The sequence below is a fragment of the Aquarana catesbeiana genome, linkage group LG06 (genome assembly GCF_042186555.1).
Source record: "Aquarana catesbeiana isolate 2022-GZ linkage group LG06, ASM4218655v1, whole genome shotgun sequence".
Classification (NCBI taxonomy): domain Eukaryota; kingdom Metazoa; phylum Chordata; class Amphibia; order Anura; family Ranidae; genus Aquarana; species Aquarana catesbeiana.
Window position 1 is genome coordinate 268,683,429 of NC_133329.1, and position 17,375 is coordinate 268,700,803.

Here is a 17,375-nt window from a genome sequence, read left to right on the forward strand (position 1 = left end):
ATATATATCTTGCACTGACTGACTCACTGCCTGCACTGACTGAATATATCAAATACACTGCCACTAACTGAATAACCTGCTAACCTGCCTGCTTAATCTAACTCAAAATATCAACACTACACAGGGCCACTGTGTAAGCTGCCTTATATAGTGTGGGGCATGGACTTAGACCCCCTGAGCCATGATTGGCCAAAGACACCCTGCCTTTGGCCAATTATGGCTCTCTTAGCAGAGGGCGCTGTGATTGGCCAAAGCATGCAGGTCAGGTGCATGCTTTGGCCAATCATCATACAGCAATGCACTGCGATCTCGCAGTACATTATAGGGTGTTCCATGGTGCTCAAATTTGCAGCAAACGTCCCATAATGTACATTGTTTTGCGAGCGGGCAAACACCCGATGTTTGAGGAGGACTTATGTTTGACCTGAACACCAAGCTCAATCCTAGTCAGCAACTTCAAGCACTGATACACTTCCTTATAAAGGCTCATGTGATGTGCTGCTGGAGACGCTGGGTCCTAGAGCCCTTCTCCTGCTGTCAGCGCCCTGACAGCATCCATCAGAAGACCATTGCACCCGAGACAAAATTGTGTAGCCTTTAGTTTGACTTGAGGGCCAGGTGATCAACTTATGAAGCTGCCTACCCATGACACAGCTCCATGAATAGCTCCAAGGGTAGGAATCACTCTCACAGGTTTAGTCACTGCTGTCTGATGCAGCCTGCCTGCCACTGTATATACGTGGAATGCTGCTGCCTGACAAGGCTGGAGCCTGAGGTTTTGCCAAGGATGACAAGATATATCTTTTTTCTTCAGAAAAATTCTGAATCGGCCTGACAATCAATATACGCCACCTTCATGGCATTGTCTGATTGAATCCAGATTGTATAACCTTCCACTAGGGAGGTGTAATACTTCAGGGAGAGTCAAACAGCCCAGAACTTCTGGATATTACTTTGGGCAACAGGATCCCAAAGACATCCAATTTCCTTGTAATCAAAGGTGTCCAGGTCTCCTCCCCAGACTGACCAACTGGTATCTGTGCTGGGGATTTCTTACAAAACAGGAAGGGATGACTCCTTTGCTCCAGACCACTGAGCAGCAACAATAGGCAAATCACCTGTTCAAAGACTGACTCAACGTGCCCCTTGAAGAATAAAGGCATGTAAAGGCCTGGGGTGAAATTAGGCCAAAGGAATTGCTTCATATGAAGCTACCTTCAGTTCTAGGATTCTCATATAAAAGTGGAGAACCAGATAGGTCCTGGTCCAGAGAGCTTGAATCTGAGACCAGAATGTGCAAAGTTATCAATGAGGAAAGGCAGAACTGTGCAAATCATTCAGATATTCCTAAGGTGAATCAGTTCAGTGTAGATCTCTGTTGGTTCTGGACCCATCCACAGAAATTGCTGAAGGAATGGGAACATTAGTTATCTTTGATGCCAGAAAGTCTCCCAGGTGAAGAGAGGCAATGCAAATTTTGTCTATTTCTATGGAAAACTGGCATCTGAACCAAGACCTTTAGCATGAGCTTTAGAACGGTGAATTGTTTGCCACCAGAACTGGGACAAAACACCTTGATTCTTCAGAAGATATGCAGAGCCACGAGTGGAGAAAAGATGCTTTCTAACAATTAGAGGGGGAAAATGACTTTGCAATCTGTACTCTACGCTCCTTCTACTGGGAATGACAGGTGTTCAACCTCTGTATCATCTCTGATGCTGCTGTCCTGCGTTGTCTCAGAGATACTCTGTCCCTAGAGGGCCATGCAGGATACTTCCTCTGGAAGTAACTTTCCTACCTAGAGCTCTTTGGCTCTTCTCCACTCCTGGTAAACTTATCTGCCTTAAAGAAAAAATGGTTTAGCAGGGGCAAAGCCTCAAGGTGAACATGAAGTGCCAGCTTATACTTTCTGCTCTTCCTTGTCAGCAGAGGCTGGCCTGCAAACCTTGCTGTGGGAGGTTTTATGTAGTTGGTAGCAACAGTATTGTAAGGCAGCTTGAGTTATTGGCAATAACATAGCAATTGTATCTCCACCCAGGTCCCACAGCAATCCTTTGTGGTTATGAATAGTGGGTGGAAGAGGTTTAGTCTATTCCTTTAACCACTTCCCACCTGGCCTATAGCAGATTGACGACCGGGAAGTGTTTCTGTTATCCAGATTGGGTGTCATATGACGTCCAGCAGGATAACATGCCGGCACGCGTTTGCGGGGGTGCGCAGCACGGCGATCGCTGGTGCTGTGTATCAGTCTGACATACTGCATCTTCGATCGTGGTAAGAAGCCTCTGACGGAGGCTCCCTACCACGTGATCAGCTGTGACCAATCACAGCTGATCATCGCGTGAACCAGGAAGTGCCGGTAAACGGCTTTCCTTGGTGCCAATCAGTGCCCATAACAGTGCCAATCAGTGCTCACCACAGTGCCAATCAGTGCCCATCACAGTGCCAATCAGTGCCCATCAGTAATACATGTCAGTACCTCATCATCAGTGCTGCCCATCAGTGCCATCTATTAGTGTCCATCACTGCCACCTGTCAGTGCCAATCAGTGCCGCCTATCAGTGCCAATCAGTGCCGCCTATCAGTGCCAATCAGTGCCGCCTGTTAGTGCCCATCAGTTCCACCTGTCAATGCCCATCAGTGCCACCTGTCAGTGCCTATCAGTGCCACCTATCAGTGCCGCCTACCAGTGCCCTGCAGTGCTGCATATCAGTGACACCTATCTGTGCCCATTAGTGCTGCATATCAGTGCTGCCTATCAGTGCCCATCAGTGCCATGTTATCAGTGCCAACTCATCAGTGCCCATCAGTGCCGCCTCATCAGTGCGTGTGCGTCAGTAAAGGAGAAAACTAAATTTTATAACAGAAATTAAGAAAACATTTTCTTTATTTAAAAAATGTTGGTCTTTTTTAGTTTGTTTAGCAAAAAATAAAAACCCCAGTGGTAATCAAATACCACCAAAAGAAATATTTGTGGGAAGGAAATTGAAAAAATTTAGTTTGGGTACAGTGTTGCATGACCGCGCAACTGTCATTCAAAGTGCAACAGCGCTGAAAGCTGAAAATTGTCCTGGGCAGGAAGGGGGGAAGCGCCCGGTATTGAAGTGGTTAAGGCAGTCTTTCTATCTTGTAAAGGCAGCTTCACCCAGGGCTTCCAGCAATTCCTTGCGGCTATGGATAGTGGGCAGAAGAGCTTCTATCTACCTCTTTAAGGCAATCTTGACACACTATTTATCTTGTAAAGGCAGCTTTATGCAGGGTTCACAGCAATTGTTTGTAGCTAAGCATAGGAGCAGGATAGCTTCTGTTTGCCTCTTGAAGGCAGTCCTGACCCATTCCTCAGGCCAGAGTGCTGAGGTTTGCAGCCTGAAAGATGATTTGCTATATCTTGGATTGGACTTCTGACACTTCTCTCACAGTATATTCCTGTCAGTAGGACAGCCTGGGCTCCTTAGCCGAGAGAGAGGCCTGTTGCACTCTTTTAGTAGCAAACTACCTACCTGTCTGATGACCCTTACCCATAGGAAACCTGTGGATCTTTGTTATGCAGCGAGCTCATAGTGCAGTGCAGTTGCAATGCTGACATTTAGTCAAGTTTAATAATAATAACGCAGCATAGAGACTTCAGTTATAGCATATCTATCCTCTGGAAACAGGAAATGGCCCTTGATGCAGGGTTTGCAGCTATGGGCATGCTGGCATGTAATCCTAGCCCATGGATGCTCTATCTGTAAGCTGCTGGCTATTTAAACCATTTTCCTACTCTCTTCTGCCTGCCTACAAATCCGGGCGGGTAATGTTTTCACCCATTGCAAAGATGGCTCCCAAGCAGTTTTGCCTAACTTTATGATAGCCACTGGGGCAGTGCTTGCCTTAAACCAAGGGTGGCAAGTAAGTTTCTTTGCTTCACACTTGCTGTGAAATCTGTGAGGACAAAAAATGGAATGGGCTGTTGTGTGGGCATCAACTCTTTATAGCTATGCACTGTTCCTATGGGCAGAAGTAGGCGGGGTTACTACCACATATATGCTGCACCAGGAAATCTAGTTGTTAGAACAAGGATATGTATCTCTTTTTGAAAGCACTGCTTTGTTTCATTTTTTTTGTAGTGTAGTGTGTTCATTTTTATACAGGTAGATTAGGTTTGGACAGAAGAAAAATTATTTGTTTGTGAGTGTGTGTCATGAAACCTCTACTTTTCTACTCAAACAAACCTCACAGATACATTTTAATAGTCATAATATTCTGAATATAAGCATAGATATAATAAACTCAACCAGACAGGTCTACTTGAAATCTTTGAAATTATGATTAAAATGATGTTTGCATATGATCTGTAAATTGAGACAAAGAAGACATTTAATTTGTATGCCATGTGTGATTATAGCAGATTTACATCATGTTACAGGGGTGTCTATTTTAATAATAAGAAAAATAAACTGCTAATGCATATTGACACTCAATGGCATTCCTTGCCCCTCACACTCAGGTTTAATTTACTAAGCAGTCTTGTTAAACATAGCAGATAAGAGATGAATTTCTAACTGCAGAATTAGAATCCACATTCTGTTGAGGATGACAATCTCTATATTAGTAGCAAAACTCTCTGCTTTTAGAAAGGGTGTTCTCACATAATTGTTATCCTCCTGTATTTTTTTTATTAAGAAGATAGAAAAGAAAATTATATTACACAAGGGAAATAGTCATCTGTGTACAATGGAGTCCCTGTGCAACACTGAAAGTAGAAAGATCTAAAGAGGATAACTTATTATTTTTCTTTTTTTTTAGATTTGGATAGGAAGTGGGAGGTCTAGAGCCTCTGATTTGACTGCTGTCCATATCCCTGTTGGAGATACTTCTCAGAGACTTGACAGAAAGTGAGAAGAAAAATTCTACCTACAGTAAAAATCCCCCTTTTTTGTCATGTTACAACCAAAAGCGTAAATGTATTTTATTGGAATTTTATGTGATAGACCAGCACAAAGTGGCAAATAATTGTGAAGTGGTAAGAAACTGATAAATGGTTTTCAAAATTTTTTGCAAATAAATATGTGAAAAGTTCATTTGTATTCAGCCCCCCTGAGTCAATACTTTGTAGTACCATCTTTTGCTGCAATTACAGCTGCAAGTCTTTGTGGGGATGTCTCTACCAGCTTTGCACATCTAGAGAGTAAAAGCTTGCCTATTCTTCTTTGCAAAATAGCTCAAGCACTGTCAGATTGGATGGAGAGCGTCTCTGTGATCAGCAATTTATAAGTATTGCTTAGATTTAGGTCTGGACTTTGATTGGGTCATTCTAACACATGAATATGCTTAGGGTCATTGTCTTGCTGGAAAGTGAACCTCCGCCCCAGTCTCAAGTCTTTTGCAGACTCTAGCAGGTTTTTTTCTAAGATTGCCCTGTTTTTGGCTCCACTTATCTTCCTATCAACTCTGACCAGCTTCCCTGTCCCTCAGGGGTGGCGCCAGGTGGTTGCTTGAGTGTGCTAAAGCAACCCCAAACATTCTTTAAGCACCCTCATAGCATCCCCAAAAATTACACACCTGAATTACCAATATAATGTCACACAATTTTTTAAAGAATATTTTACCTGCATGCCCTGTGTGATAAAAAAGTTCAGGGAACTCTTTTATTTAGAGGAGAGATATCGCAGCTCAACTGCATAAGCTGCTGATCTTCAGTGAGTCCTGGCAGGGGCTGGGTTAGTGCACTCATATCAGTGGTGGAGTGATCCCTTCCTAGACCCAGTGCTATGCAGAGGCACTAGGTTTTAAAAGCACCGGTACATGTGGAGCCTCTGCACTTGCCGGGCGCACTATGGAGGATGGAGAAGCTTGCAGCCCAGCCCAGCTCATGAAGGAAGGTAATTTGTCTCTCTCTCGCTCTCTGCATTAAAGCCACGCCCATCCCTCCTCCTCGTCACCACCAGGCAGACAGGAGCTGTGTGTGCTTCTATGGAGCTGCTGTGGGTTGAGTCAGGATTAGGACAAGAGGAGAGTTTCCTGTCCCAGCCCCAGAGGAGGAAGGATTACTTCTGAAAATACAAGTAGGCTGCACCCACCCCCTCACCATCACCTGTGGCCCTGATTCTTATTATGGAGCTGCTGTCTGCTAAGGGGGAGGGACAGTGACTCCAGTCCTTATCAATGGAGGAAGGATAAGAATTTTGACTCCAGTCCTCCTCTATGGTTGTGGCAGGCACTGATCTGGATAAGAGGAATCGTCATCTGGGCACACTAAGGGGTTATTCTCCTGTTATGGGCACACTAAGGGGGCACTCCTCTGCTCTGGGTACACTAAGGGGTCACTCTTCTGCTCTGGGCACACTAAGGGGGCACTCTCCTGCTCTGGGCACACTAAGGGGGCACTCTTCTGCTCTGGGCACACTAAGGGGGCACTCTTTTGCTCTGGGCACACTTAGGGGGCACTCTCCTGCTCTGGGCACACTTAGGGGGCACTCTTTTGCTCTGGGCACACTAAGGGGCTTTTCTCCTGCTCTGGGCACACTAAGGGAGCACTCTTCTGCCCTGGGCACACTAAGGGGGCACACTTCTGCCCTGGGCACACTAAGGGGGCACACTTCTTCTCTGGGCACACTAAGCAGTTATTCTCTGGCTCTGGTCACACTAAGGAGTTATTCTCCTGCTCTGGGCACACTTAGGGGGCACTCGTCTGCTCTGGGCAATACTAAGGAGTTATTCTCCTGCTCTGGGTGCACTAAGGGGGCACTTGTCTGCTCTGGGCACACTAAGGAGTTATTCTCCTGCTCTGGGCACACTAAGGGGACACTATTTTGCTCTGGACACACTAAGGGGGCACTCTTCTGCTCTGGACACACTAAGGGGGTTTTCTCCTGCTCTGGGCACACTAAGGGATTATTCTCCTGGTCTGGGCACACTAAGGGGGCACTCATCTGCTCTGGGCACACTAAGGGGTTATTCACCTGCTCTGGGCACACTAAGGGGGCACTTGCCTTGCTCTGGGCACACTAAGGGGGTACTCTTCTGCTCTAGGCACACTAAGGGGGTACTCTTCTGCTCTGGGCACACTAAGGGGTTATTCTCCTGCTCTGGGCACACTAAGGGGACACTCATCTGCTCTGGGCACACTAGGGGGGCACTCATCTGCTCTGGGAACACTAGGGGGGCACTCATCCGCTCTGAGCACACTAGGGGGAACTCACCTGCTCTGGGCACACTAAGGGGCACTCATCTGCACTGGACACACTAGGGGACAATCATCTGCTCTGGGCACACTAAGGGGTTATTCTCCTGCTCTGGGCTCACTTAGGGGGCACTCTCCTGCTCTGGGCACACTAAGGGGGCACTCTTCTGCTGTGGGCACACTAAGGGGCATTCTTCTGCTCTGGGCACACTAGGGGCACTCTTCTGCTCTGGACACACTAAGGGGTTTTCCTCCTGCTCTGGGCACACTAAGGGATTATTCTCCTGCTCTGGGCACACTAAGGGGGCACTCATCTGCTCTGGGCACACTCAGGGGTTATTCTCCTGCTCTGGGCACACTAAGGGGGCACTCTTCTTGCTCTGGGCACACTAAGGGGGTACTCTTCTGCTCTGGGCGCACTAAGGGGGTACTCTTCTGCTCTGGGCACACTAAGGGGTACTCTACTGTTCTGGGCACACTAAGGGGGTACTCTTCTGCTCTGGGCACACTAAAGGGAACTCTTCTGCTCTGGACACACTAAGGGTTTTTTCTCCTGCTCTGGGCACACTAAGGGATTATTCTCCTGCTCTGAGCACACTAAGGGGGCACTCATCTGCTCTGCACACTAAGGGGTTATTCTCCTGCTCTGGGCACACTAAGGGGACACTATCTTCTCTGGGCACACTAAGGGGGCACTCATCTGCTCTGGGCACACTAGGGGGGCACTCATCTGCTCAGGCCACACTGGGGGCACTGCTCTGGGCACGCTAGGGAGGCACTCATCTGCTCTGGGCACACTAGGGGGGCACTCTTCTACTCTGGGCACTGAGGGGACACTCTTTTTGTTCTGGGCACACTAAGGAGGTACTCTTCTGCTCTGGGCACACTAAGGGGTACTCTTCTGCTCTGAGCACACTAAGGAGGCACTCTTCTGCTCTGGACACACTAAGGGATTTTTCTCCTGCTCTGGGCACACTAAGGGATTATTCTTCTGCTCTGGGCACACCACTCATCTGCTCTGGGCACACTAATGGGTTATTCTACTGCTCTGGGCACACTGAGGGGGCACTCATCTGCTCTGGGCACACTGAGGGGGCACTATTCTGCTCTGGGCACACTGAGGGGGCACTCTTCTGCTCTGGGCAGTTTGAGGGGGCACTCTTCTTCTGCTCTGGGCAGTTTGAGGGGGCACACTTCTGCTCTGGGCAGTTTGAGGGGGCACACTCCTGCTCTGGGCAGTTTTAGGGGGACACTCCTGCTCTGAATGAATGAATGAATGAGTTGTAAAGCGCTGCAAATGCGAACTGAATCGCCTCAAGGCGCTAGATGCGTTCTGTTCTGTCAGCTTCTTAGAAGAGGTAGGTCTTGAGTTTTTTCCTGAAGGCCTGATGGTTTTCTTCCATGCGGATGTGAGTCGGAACAGCGTTCCATAGCCAAGGTCCTTGGACTGCGAATCCTCGTTCTCCCTTTGCTTTGTAGCCATATTTGGGAATGAGGAGAAGGTTTTGGTTAGATGATCGAAGATTGTGATTGGGTGTGTAGTGTTTTATTTTCTCTCGAAGATATTGAGGAGCGTTTCCTTGTATGCATTTGTGGGTGAGGCAGAGGGTCTTGAATGTGATCTGATTCTTTTCGGTTAGCCAATGTAGTCTCCTCAGGGATGGGGAAATGGACTCCCAGGGTTTTTTTCCTGTTAGCATTTTTGCCGCCGCGTTTTGGATGAGTTGTAGGCACGCAAGCTGATATTGGGGTAATCCCATGTAGAGCGAGTTTGCGTAGTCAAGTTGGGAATTGATGATTGTTCCAACTACTGCTGCTTTGTCCTGTTCTGGAATGAAGGGGATGAGTCTATGTAGCAGGCGGAGGAGATGGTGAGATCCGCTAACTACTGATCCTATTTGTGCATCCATTGACATTTCTGAGTCAAAGATGACTCAGAGACTCTGGGCTTTGGTGCTTGGAGAGATGGTCTGTCCAAAGATGGTAGGAGGTGTCCACGGAGTCTTGGTTTTGGAATTTTGGTTAACGTGTAGGAGAAGAAGTTCTGTTTTTGAGGGGTCACACTCCTGCTCTGGGCTCTCTGAGGAGGCACACTCCTGCTCTGGGCTCTCTGAGAGGGCACTCCTAATTTGAGGACTCTAAGGGGTCACTGCTTCTCTGGGCATTGTAAAAGGTTACTCTTGCTCTGGACACTCTCTCATGGGTCACTCCTGCTCTGGTCTCTCTGGGGCATTCTCCTGCTCTATACTCTTGGGGGAAGGCTGGTCTATATGGGCATTGATGAGGGGACACTCCTGCTCTGGGCACTCTGAGGGGGCATTCCTAATTAGGTCACTCTAAGGAGTCACTGCTGATTTGGACACACCTAATCTTGGCACATTTAAGGGGGAATCCTGGTTTTTAGGGGCACTGATCTAAGGGGTCACTCCTGCTCTGGGCACTCTAAGGGGTCATGCCTAATCTGGGTACCCTAAAGGAGAACTACTAATTTTGGCACTTTAAGGTCTATATGGGCGTTGATCAAAGGGGTCACTCCTGCTGTGGGAACTCTGAGGGGACACTCCTGTGTTGGGCACTTTAAGTGGGCATTCTCTTGCTCTGGGCACTCTGAGGGGCCCCTCTCCTGCTCTGCACACACTGAGGGGGCACTCCTGCTCTGGGCATTCTAAGGAGAAACTCTGATCTATGATCCTGATCTTGCCACTCTTAAGGGGTCACTCCTAATCTGGGCAATCCAAAGGGTCATTCCTCAACTCCCCCCCCCAATTATTTGCTGAATTCTGCTCACTGACCCCCCTCCCCCACTGTATGCATTGCACAGGGGGCACACAGACCACCATTCTGGTGACCACACACACAGTGCTGACCTCTTCCATGTATATTCTCTGTTGTATGTTTCACAATGAAGGGGGCTCACTGATTGCTATAATCCTGGAGGTTAATTATTGTACAGTGCTGGGGGTTAATTATTGCGTAGTTCTGGTAGTTAATAATGCACATTCCTGGGGCTTATTACTGTGCTGTGGTTCATTATTGTGCAATGCTGGAATTTATTTTATTTATTTATTTATTTCAGGTACTTATATAGCGCCGTCAATTTACGCAGCGCTTTACATATACATTATACATTCATATCAGTCCCTACACCCACAAGGAGCTTACAATCTAAGGTCCCTAACTCACATTCATACATACTAGGGCCAATTTAGACAGGATCCAATTAACCTACCAGCATGTCTTTGAAGTGTGGGAGGAAACCGGAGTACCCGGAGGAAACCCACGCAGACACAGGGAGAACATGCAAACTCCAGGCAGGTAGTGTCGTGGTCGGGATTCGAACCAGCGACCCTTCTTACTGCTAGGTGAGAGTGGAATTTAATTGTTCCACCATGCTAAGGGGCTAATTATTGTGCAATACATTAAGGAGGAATTGGGACTTTAAAATGAAGTGCTTGAAATGCGGAGGTGATGGTAAAAATATAAAGTTTTATTCATATCAGGATAAATAATTTAGTATATTACATATATAAGCACAAGATATGGACATGGTGGTACAAGGGTATAAAAAACACATAAATCGGGGCAGGAGGCGGAGCCTAGCGGAGCAGACGTGCATTGTTAGAGCTCCACACCGCTGAGGAGAGAAGAGAAGGACAAAGCGGAGCCTGCAGGCTCAAAAGGTATCCATTTGAACCTTTTTGCCCCAGGGAACAAACTGTGAAAGTTTGGGCAGGAAATATGGTACTGGGAGGAAACCGTGGCAGAAATAAAAATCACCTCACAAAGAGCTCACAGGCACTCACTGCAGCTGAAGCAGCTCCAGTCACCTCACAAGATACAGCATCAGGGCGCTCTCACAGACAGAAAATGTCACAGCAAGACTCTCCATTTGAGTCAGATACAGAACAAATCCTCTCACAAACTTCTCCACAAGCCTCCTCAGAATCCCCAGTAATATTATTACAATTTGAAAAGATGCTTCATAAGGCTTTAAAACAAACCTCAGACCAAATAACAAAAAGCCTAACCAAAGAAATAAGAGAGCTGGGAAACCGCACCGCAGCCTTAGAAATAAAAATGGATGAAATTGAAATTACAACCCAAGAAAATATAACAGAATTGGAACAATTAAAAAAAGAGAATTTAATACTTCAAACTAAGCTCGAAGATTACGAAAATAGAGCCAGACGTTCAAACTTACGCATAAGGGGAATACCTGAAACTGTGACAGACTTGCAATCTACTATTACTGCTCTATTACAAGAACTAAAGCCAGATATCCCTATTGAACGTTTAGAACTGGACAGAGTACACAGAGCCCCCACAGCCAAAAAGAAAGATGGACCCCCACGTGATATAATCAAAAAATTTCATTATTACAGAACGAAAGAACAAATACTAATTGCTGCAAGAGAAAAAAAGGAACTTAATTTTCAAGGACACAATTATCACATTTTTGCTGACCTATCCCAACTTACTATTACTAAAAGACGATCCATGAAACCCCAACTAATGGAACTGCAACGCCACAACATTATGTATCAATGGGGCTTCCCCTTTTCAGTCAGATTTAACTACCAAGGTACAATTTACAGAAGCAGATCAGCAGATGAACTACAACAAACCCTTTTAAAATTAAATCTGACAGAACCCACAAGCAGCAACACTCCCACACGCAGAAGAATGGCGTCATCTTCACCTTCAGGCAGCACCCAGAAAATTTCAGAACAAAATGGGAATCATCATTCTCACAAAAGAGGCCGTTATGCCACATCATCCATGGACCAAGAAGATTCAATGGACTGACATCCTAATTCCTGATATCTCTTCATTTATTATACTAAGAGATGGTTCTCTATAAAAAACCTATATTTATAACTGAATGTAACTGCATTCTGATAGTCACACACTGTGTGGGATCATGTTACATTCCAGTTATATTTCTTATTACTTCTGATTCATATAGCCTTAGAATATATAAGTGAAATAAGGAAATTCTTGTTCAGTTATATATTATCAGGTAATAACAATAGATTTATTACTTTTTAGGACAAATATGTTCAATAATCCAGAAGTAATGGAAGCTTTTTCTTTCTTTTCTTAAAACAAATATATTATTACCTAACTAGTTCCTAGAATTATGTTTTTGTTTATTCTAATCTGAAGCAATACAACCTCAATTTTATGAGTTAACATATCTAAACAGTTACGTATGAATAAAATATGTAATTGTTTACTCTAAAAGGGTTAAAATCCCAAAATAATTCAAACTATCTTCATCAATACCAAAGTTATTAACAGTACCTTTCTAACTGAATTATTTAGCCTAGGGCAAGACTAACCATATACAACCACCCTGGAATAAATAATTTCAACAAAAACTATATTCTGCACTCCAATTAATGAAACATCATTTTGATGTCTTTTGACATAGCACTTCTCTCCTGTAAGCGGAAGATCCGTGTACCCCCATTAGCCCTCCTCATTCTCCCAACCATATTATGTGGGAGTGTGACGAAGGCACTTATTCCCCTGAGAGAGATATTTATTCTCTTTCACGGGTAAATTGTGATTACTTGCAAAAAATAATTTATACAATGTATCATCTAATCTCATATGTTTTTTGTTTACTCTTTACTCCAGAATTCACTGGTTTCTTTTCTATCTATTCATCTCTTCAGTCCACACAGGTTGATCTGCGCAGTCAGCTCTGCATAACAAAAAGTAAGTCAAAACTATTTGATCTATTGCCATGGCACCACTGAATATACTTTCCCTGAATGTTCAGGGAATAAATGTCCCTCAAAAAAGGACCAAAGCCTTCCGTACTTTCCATAACAAGAAGGCTCACATAGTATGCCTCCAAGAAACACACTTCACCAAAGATTCTACTCCAAAATATATTTCTCCTTTTTATCAACAAATTTACACGGCTTCTGCCTGTACCAAGCAAAGGGGAACTCTAATTGCATTTCACCGATCCACACCATTCACCTTATCATCAGAAATTAAAGACCCAGAAGGTAGATACCTGATACTCATGGGTTATATAATGGATACAGCAATCACGGTGATTTCCTACTACGCTCCTAACAAACAACCTACACCATTCCTCTCACATATATTACAAGTGATTAATACACACAAAATAGGAACAGTGATAATGTGTGGGGATTCGAACCAGGTCCTCCTCCCATTTCTAGATAAATCACCTTTTACACCATCCAAAATAACCTCTAGATTACCTTTTTCTCAACTTCTTTCCAAATACAATCTGGTAGATTCATGGAGAGAAAGTAACCCAATGAAAAAGAAATTCACTTATTTCTCGCACCCTCATCAAACCTTCACCAGAATAGATCATATTTTTCTAACAATAGGAATGATACCAGAAATTATTGCATCAGATATAATTCCGATTCCGTGGTCTGACCATAATGCAGTATACACTACTATAGCCTCAGCCATACCAAAAGTGCATGACCCAACGTGGTACTTACCGGACATAATGCTCAAACACCCACTACATCAGATGGCCATTGAACAAGCTTTAAAGGAATACATATCAATTAATAATACAACAGACATCTCCCCAATAACACTGTGGGAAGCTCATAAGCCTGTCTTGCGTGGTACAATACAAAGACAAATGGCACTATTTAAACGGGAACGCAAAAATCTAGCAAAAAAACTAGAACTCAATTTTAATGCAGCCTACATATCATTTCAAGATAATCCATCTCAGAGTACAAAATCTCATCTGGAAAAATCTAGATTGGAATACGATCTATTTCTCACTGAGTCAGTTGATAAATCCCTCAAACGCTCCAAACACAATTTCTACATGAATACAAACAAACCAGGTACATATTTGGCTCGGGCATTAAATTCAACTAACAAATCTTTCAAACCAATACGTTTGAAATTATCAAAAAATTTTTACACTTCCAGTTAAAATAGTCCATAAATTTCACTCACATCTCGCAACTTTATACAAGACAAACAATGAATTTAATCCTACAGAGGCTGAATCCTTCTTCTCAAAAATAACCTTACCTGAGTTATCTCAGAATCAAAAAAGCAGTTTGGATGAGCCTATAACTATAGATGAAGTTGCTAACGCCATAAAAGACCTAAAACTTAACAAAAGACCAGGCCCAGACGGCTACTCGGCTTTATACTATAAAACATTCTCAGAAATACTCTCTCCCATTCTCACTGAAACTTTTAACAAACTTCTAGATGGACATTCTTTTCGGCAAGAAACACTAATGGCAATTGTTTGTATGATCCCAAAACCCCTTTCTGATGATACTTCCTGTGTGAATTATCGGCCTATCTCTCTGTTAAACCTCGATATTAAATTATTAGCAAAAATAATAGCAAAACGCCTCAATAGCATTATAGGAAAATTAATACATAGAGATCAAGTAGGCTTCATGCCAAATAGACAGGCAGGCGATAATATACGCAGGGCAGTGTTATTGGCACATATTGCTAAAAAACGGAAAATCCCTTTATGTTTTCTATCTCTCGATATTAAGAGGGCATTTGACACAGTATCCTGGCAATATATGCAATATTCATTACAAAAATGGGGTTTTGGACCCCACTTTTTAACATGGATCAAAGCATTATATAATAAACCCAAAGCCTATATAAAATATGCTGGATACAAATCTGAAGCCTTTAATATCGAAAGAGGTACCCGACAGGGTTGCCCATTATCTCCCTTATTATTTGCCCTTATACTCGAACCCATGGCCCAATACATCAGAACAAACCAAACTATAACTGGCATTGAAGTAGGAGGTATTACACACAAATTATGTATATTTGCAGACGATATATTACTTTTTCTATCATCACCACAGGTCTCTGGTCCTAACTTAATACCAGCTCTTGATGGGTTTGCAGCCCTATCCAGCCTTATGATTAATCCTAAGAAATGCCTAGTGCTTAATATTTCACTCACAAACATGGAATTGATCCCGGCTAGGGCTGCACTCCCATTCACATGGGCAGAAAAATCAATCCCATATCTTGGAATTCATTTAACAGCATCTCATTCTGACTTATTCTCAACCAATTATCCTCCTGTATTAAGACAGATCACAAATCTAATAAAACAATGGTCGCAACTTCCTTTATCCTGGATAGGGAAGATTAATGCAATCAAAATGACTATTCTACCCAAATTGCTTTATCTATTCAGAGTCCTCCCTATTCCAATTCCTTCCTATTTTTTGAGAATAGTACAAAAAAGAGCAACTTCGTTTATATGGGGCTCTACTAAACCTCGTATACCTATACACACACTACATCTTCCCAAAAATAAAGGAGGCCTGGGATACCCTAATTTTACTAACTACTACAGAGCAGCACATTTGGCCAGTCTGTCCAAATACCATGCAAAACAGGAAATCCCATTATGGGTATTTATAGAGGCTTCAGAAAATGACCCTCTATTAATATCAAATTTATTATGGCTTGATCCTAAAGACCGCTTTAAAATTCATAATCCCATAACTAAACACTTCTTATCTCTCTGGGATAAACTAAAAACCAAATATCAGTTACAATCTCCACACAATCCTCTCCTTTCTTTTATCAGAAATCCGGCCTTTTATCCGACATGGATCTACCCAAATTCTTTTAAAGCTTGGACAACATCAGGCATTCAGACACTAAATGACTTCATAGCATCTAAATCATTCCTTTCATTCCCATCGCTTAGAGAAAAATATGATCTACCAAACTCTGAGATATTTAGATATCTCCAAATCAAAAATTTCTATACACCATTCCTAAAGGGGGATACACCATTATCCCAATTATCCATTTTTGAATCAATCTGTACAAAAGATCCATTTGCTAAAGGTACAATTTCATCACTTTATAATCAATTATATGGAGTAGCAAATCTTAATAGACCCTCTTACGTTCAGAGGTGGGAGGAGGACCTGGGACGAACTTTAGAAGACACGGACTGGTCTAATATATGGCTCACATCTAAGTCATCTTCACCCAACATCTTAGCACTGGAGACAAATTATAAAGTCCTAACTCGCTGGTACCTTGTACCCGCTAGAGTGGCAAAATATTCACCTAATACCTCAGCTCTTTGTTTTCGAGGATGCCCAGAAATAGGCACATATTTACACATATGGTGGACGTGCCCAGTAATCCAAACCTTCTGGAAGGAAGTCTTCGTGATTGCCTCTAAAATATTTAAAAAAATAATACAACCATATCCATATTTAACTTTACTTAATCTAAAACCGGAATGGTTAACACTCTCTCAATTCAAACTTATGATCCAACTAATAACGGCTGCAAAACAAACAGTGGCCAAAGCATGGAAATCTCCTACATTGGTACTAGCAGAAACAATTAATAGAATGAATAATACAATATCCCATGCTAAGATGGTAGCCATCGATCAAAATCAAATTCCAAAATTTGAAAAACTTTGGCATCCTTGGATAAAACAACAGTTCCTTTCAAACTTCAATGACTCTGTCCTGTTGCCATGGTAACAGATTAAATGACTTACAGAGACACCCATTCTAATGCTTCAAAGAGAACTAAAAAGAATAATAAACTGATGAGCGGGACAACCTTGTGGACCATACCTCTACTTTTCAACCCTTTTTCTTCTTTCTCTTTCCTTTTCTCCACCTTACGATTAAAGCTCATTATCAGAATTTATTTGACCTATATACACTCTACTTGTAAATAATATGTATAGTAGGTATAAATCATTTAAATACCTACAAAAGTAACTAAGGAAATGATATATCTTTAATTTAGGTTTACGTGAACCCAATGTTTAATATTTGAAATTTCATGATATTTACCTATATAAACCCTACTGTAAAACAATGAGCTTACTTTATAGATCCTTGTAAACTTACTTTATGTATCTTTATAACATTGTATACTCAATAAACTTCTTTTGACAAGGAAAAAACACATAAATTAGAATTAATTCATAGTAATCAATGGATGGTATGTAACAGCAAAATGGGCTAAAAAAGCCAACCACAGCATGCCCGGCACCTGTGTTGATAATCGCATAATAGGAATCTATAATTACTGGGTTCATATTAATGACATCATCGAAGCGTAATATGTGTCTCTGTAGCATCATGTAGCTCTACGCGTTTCGTGGATATGTTTCCACTCGTCAGGAGCAGATGCGATAGAT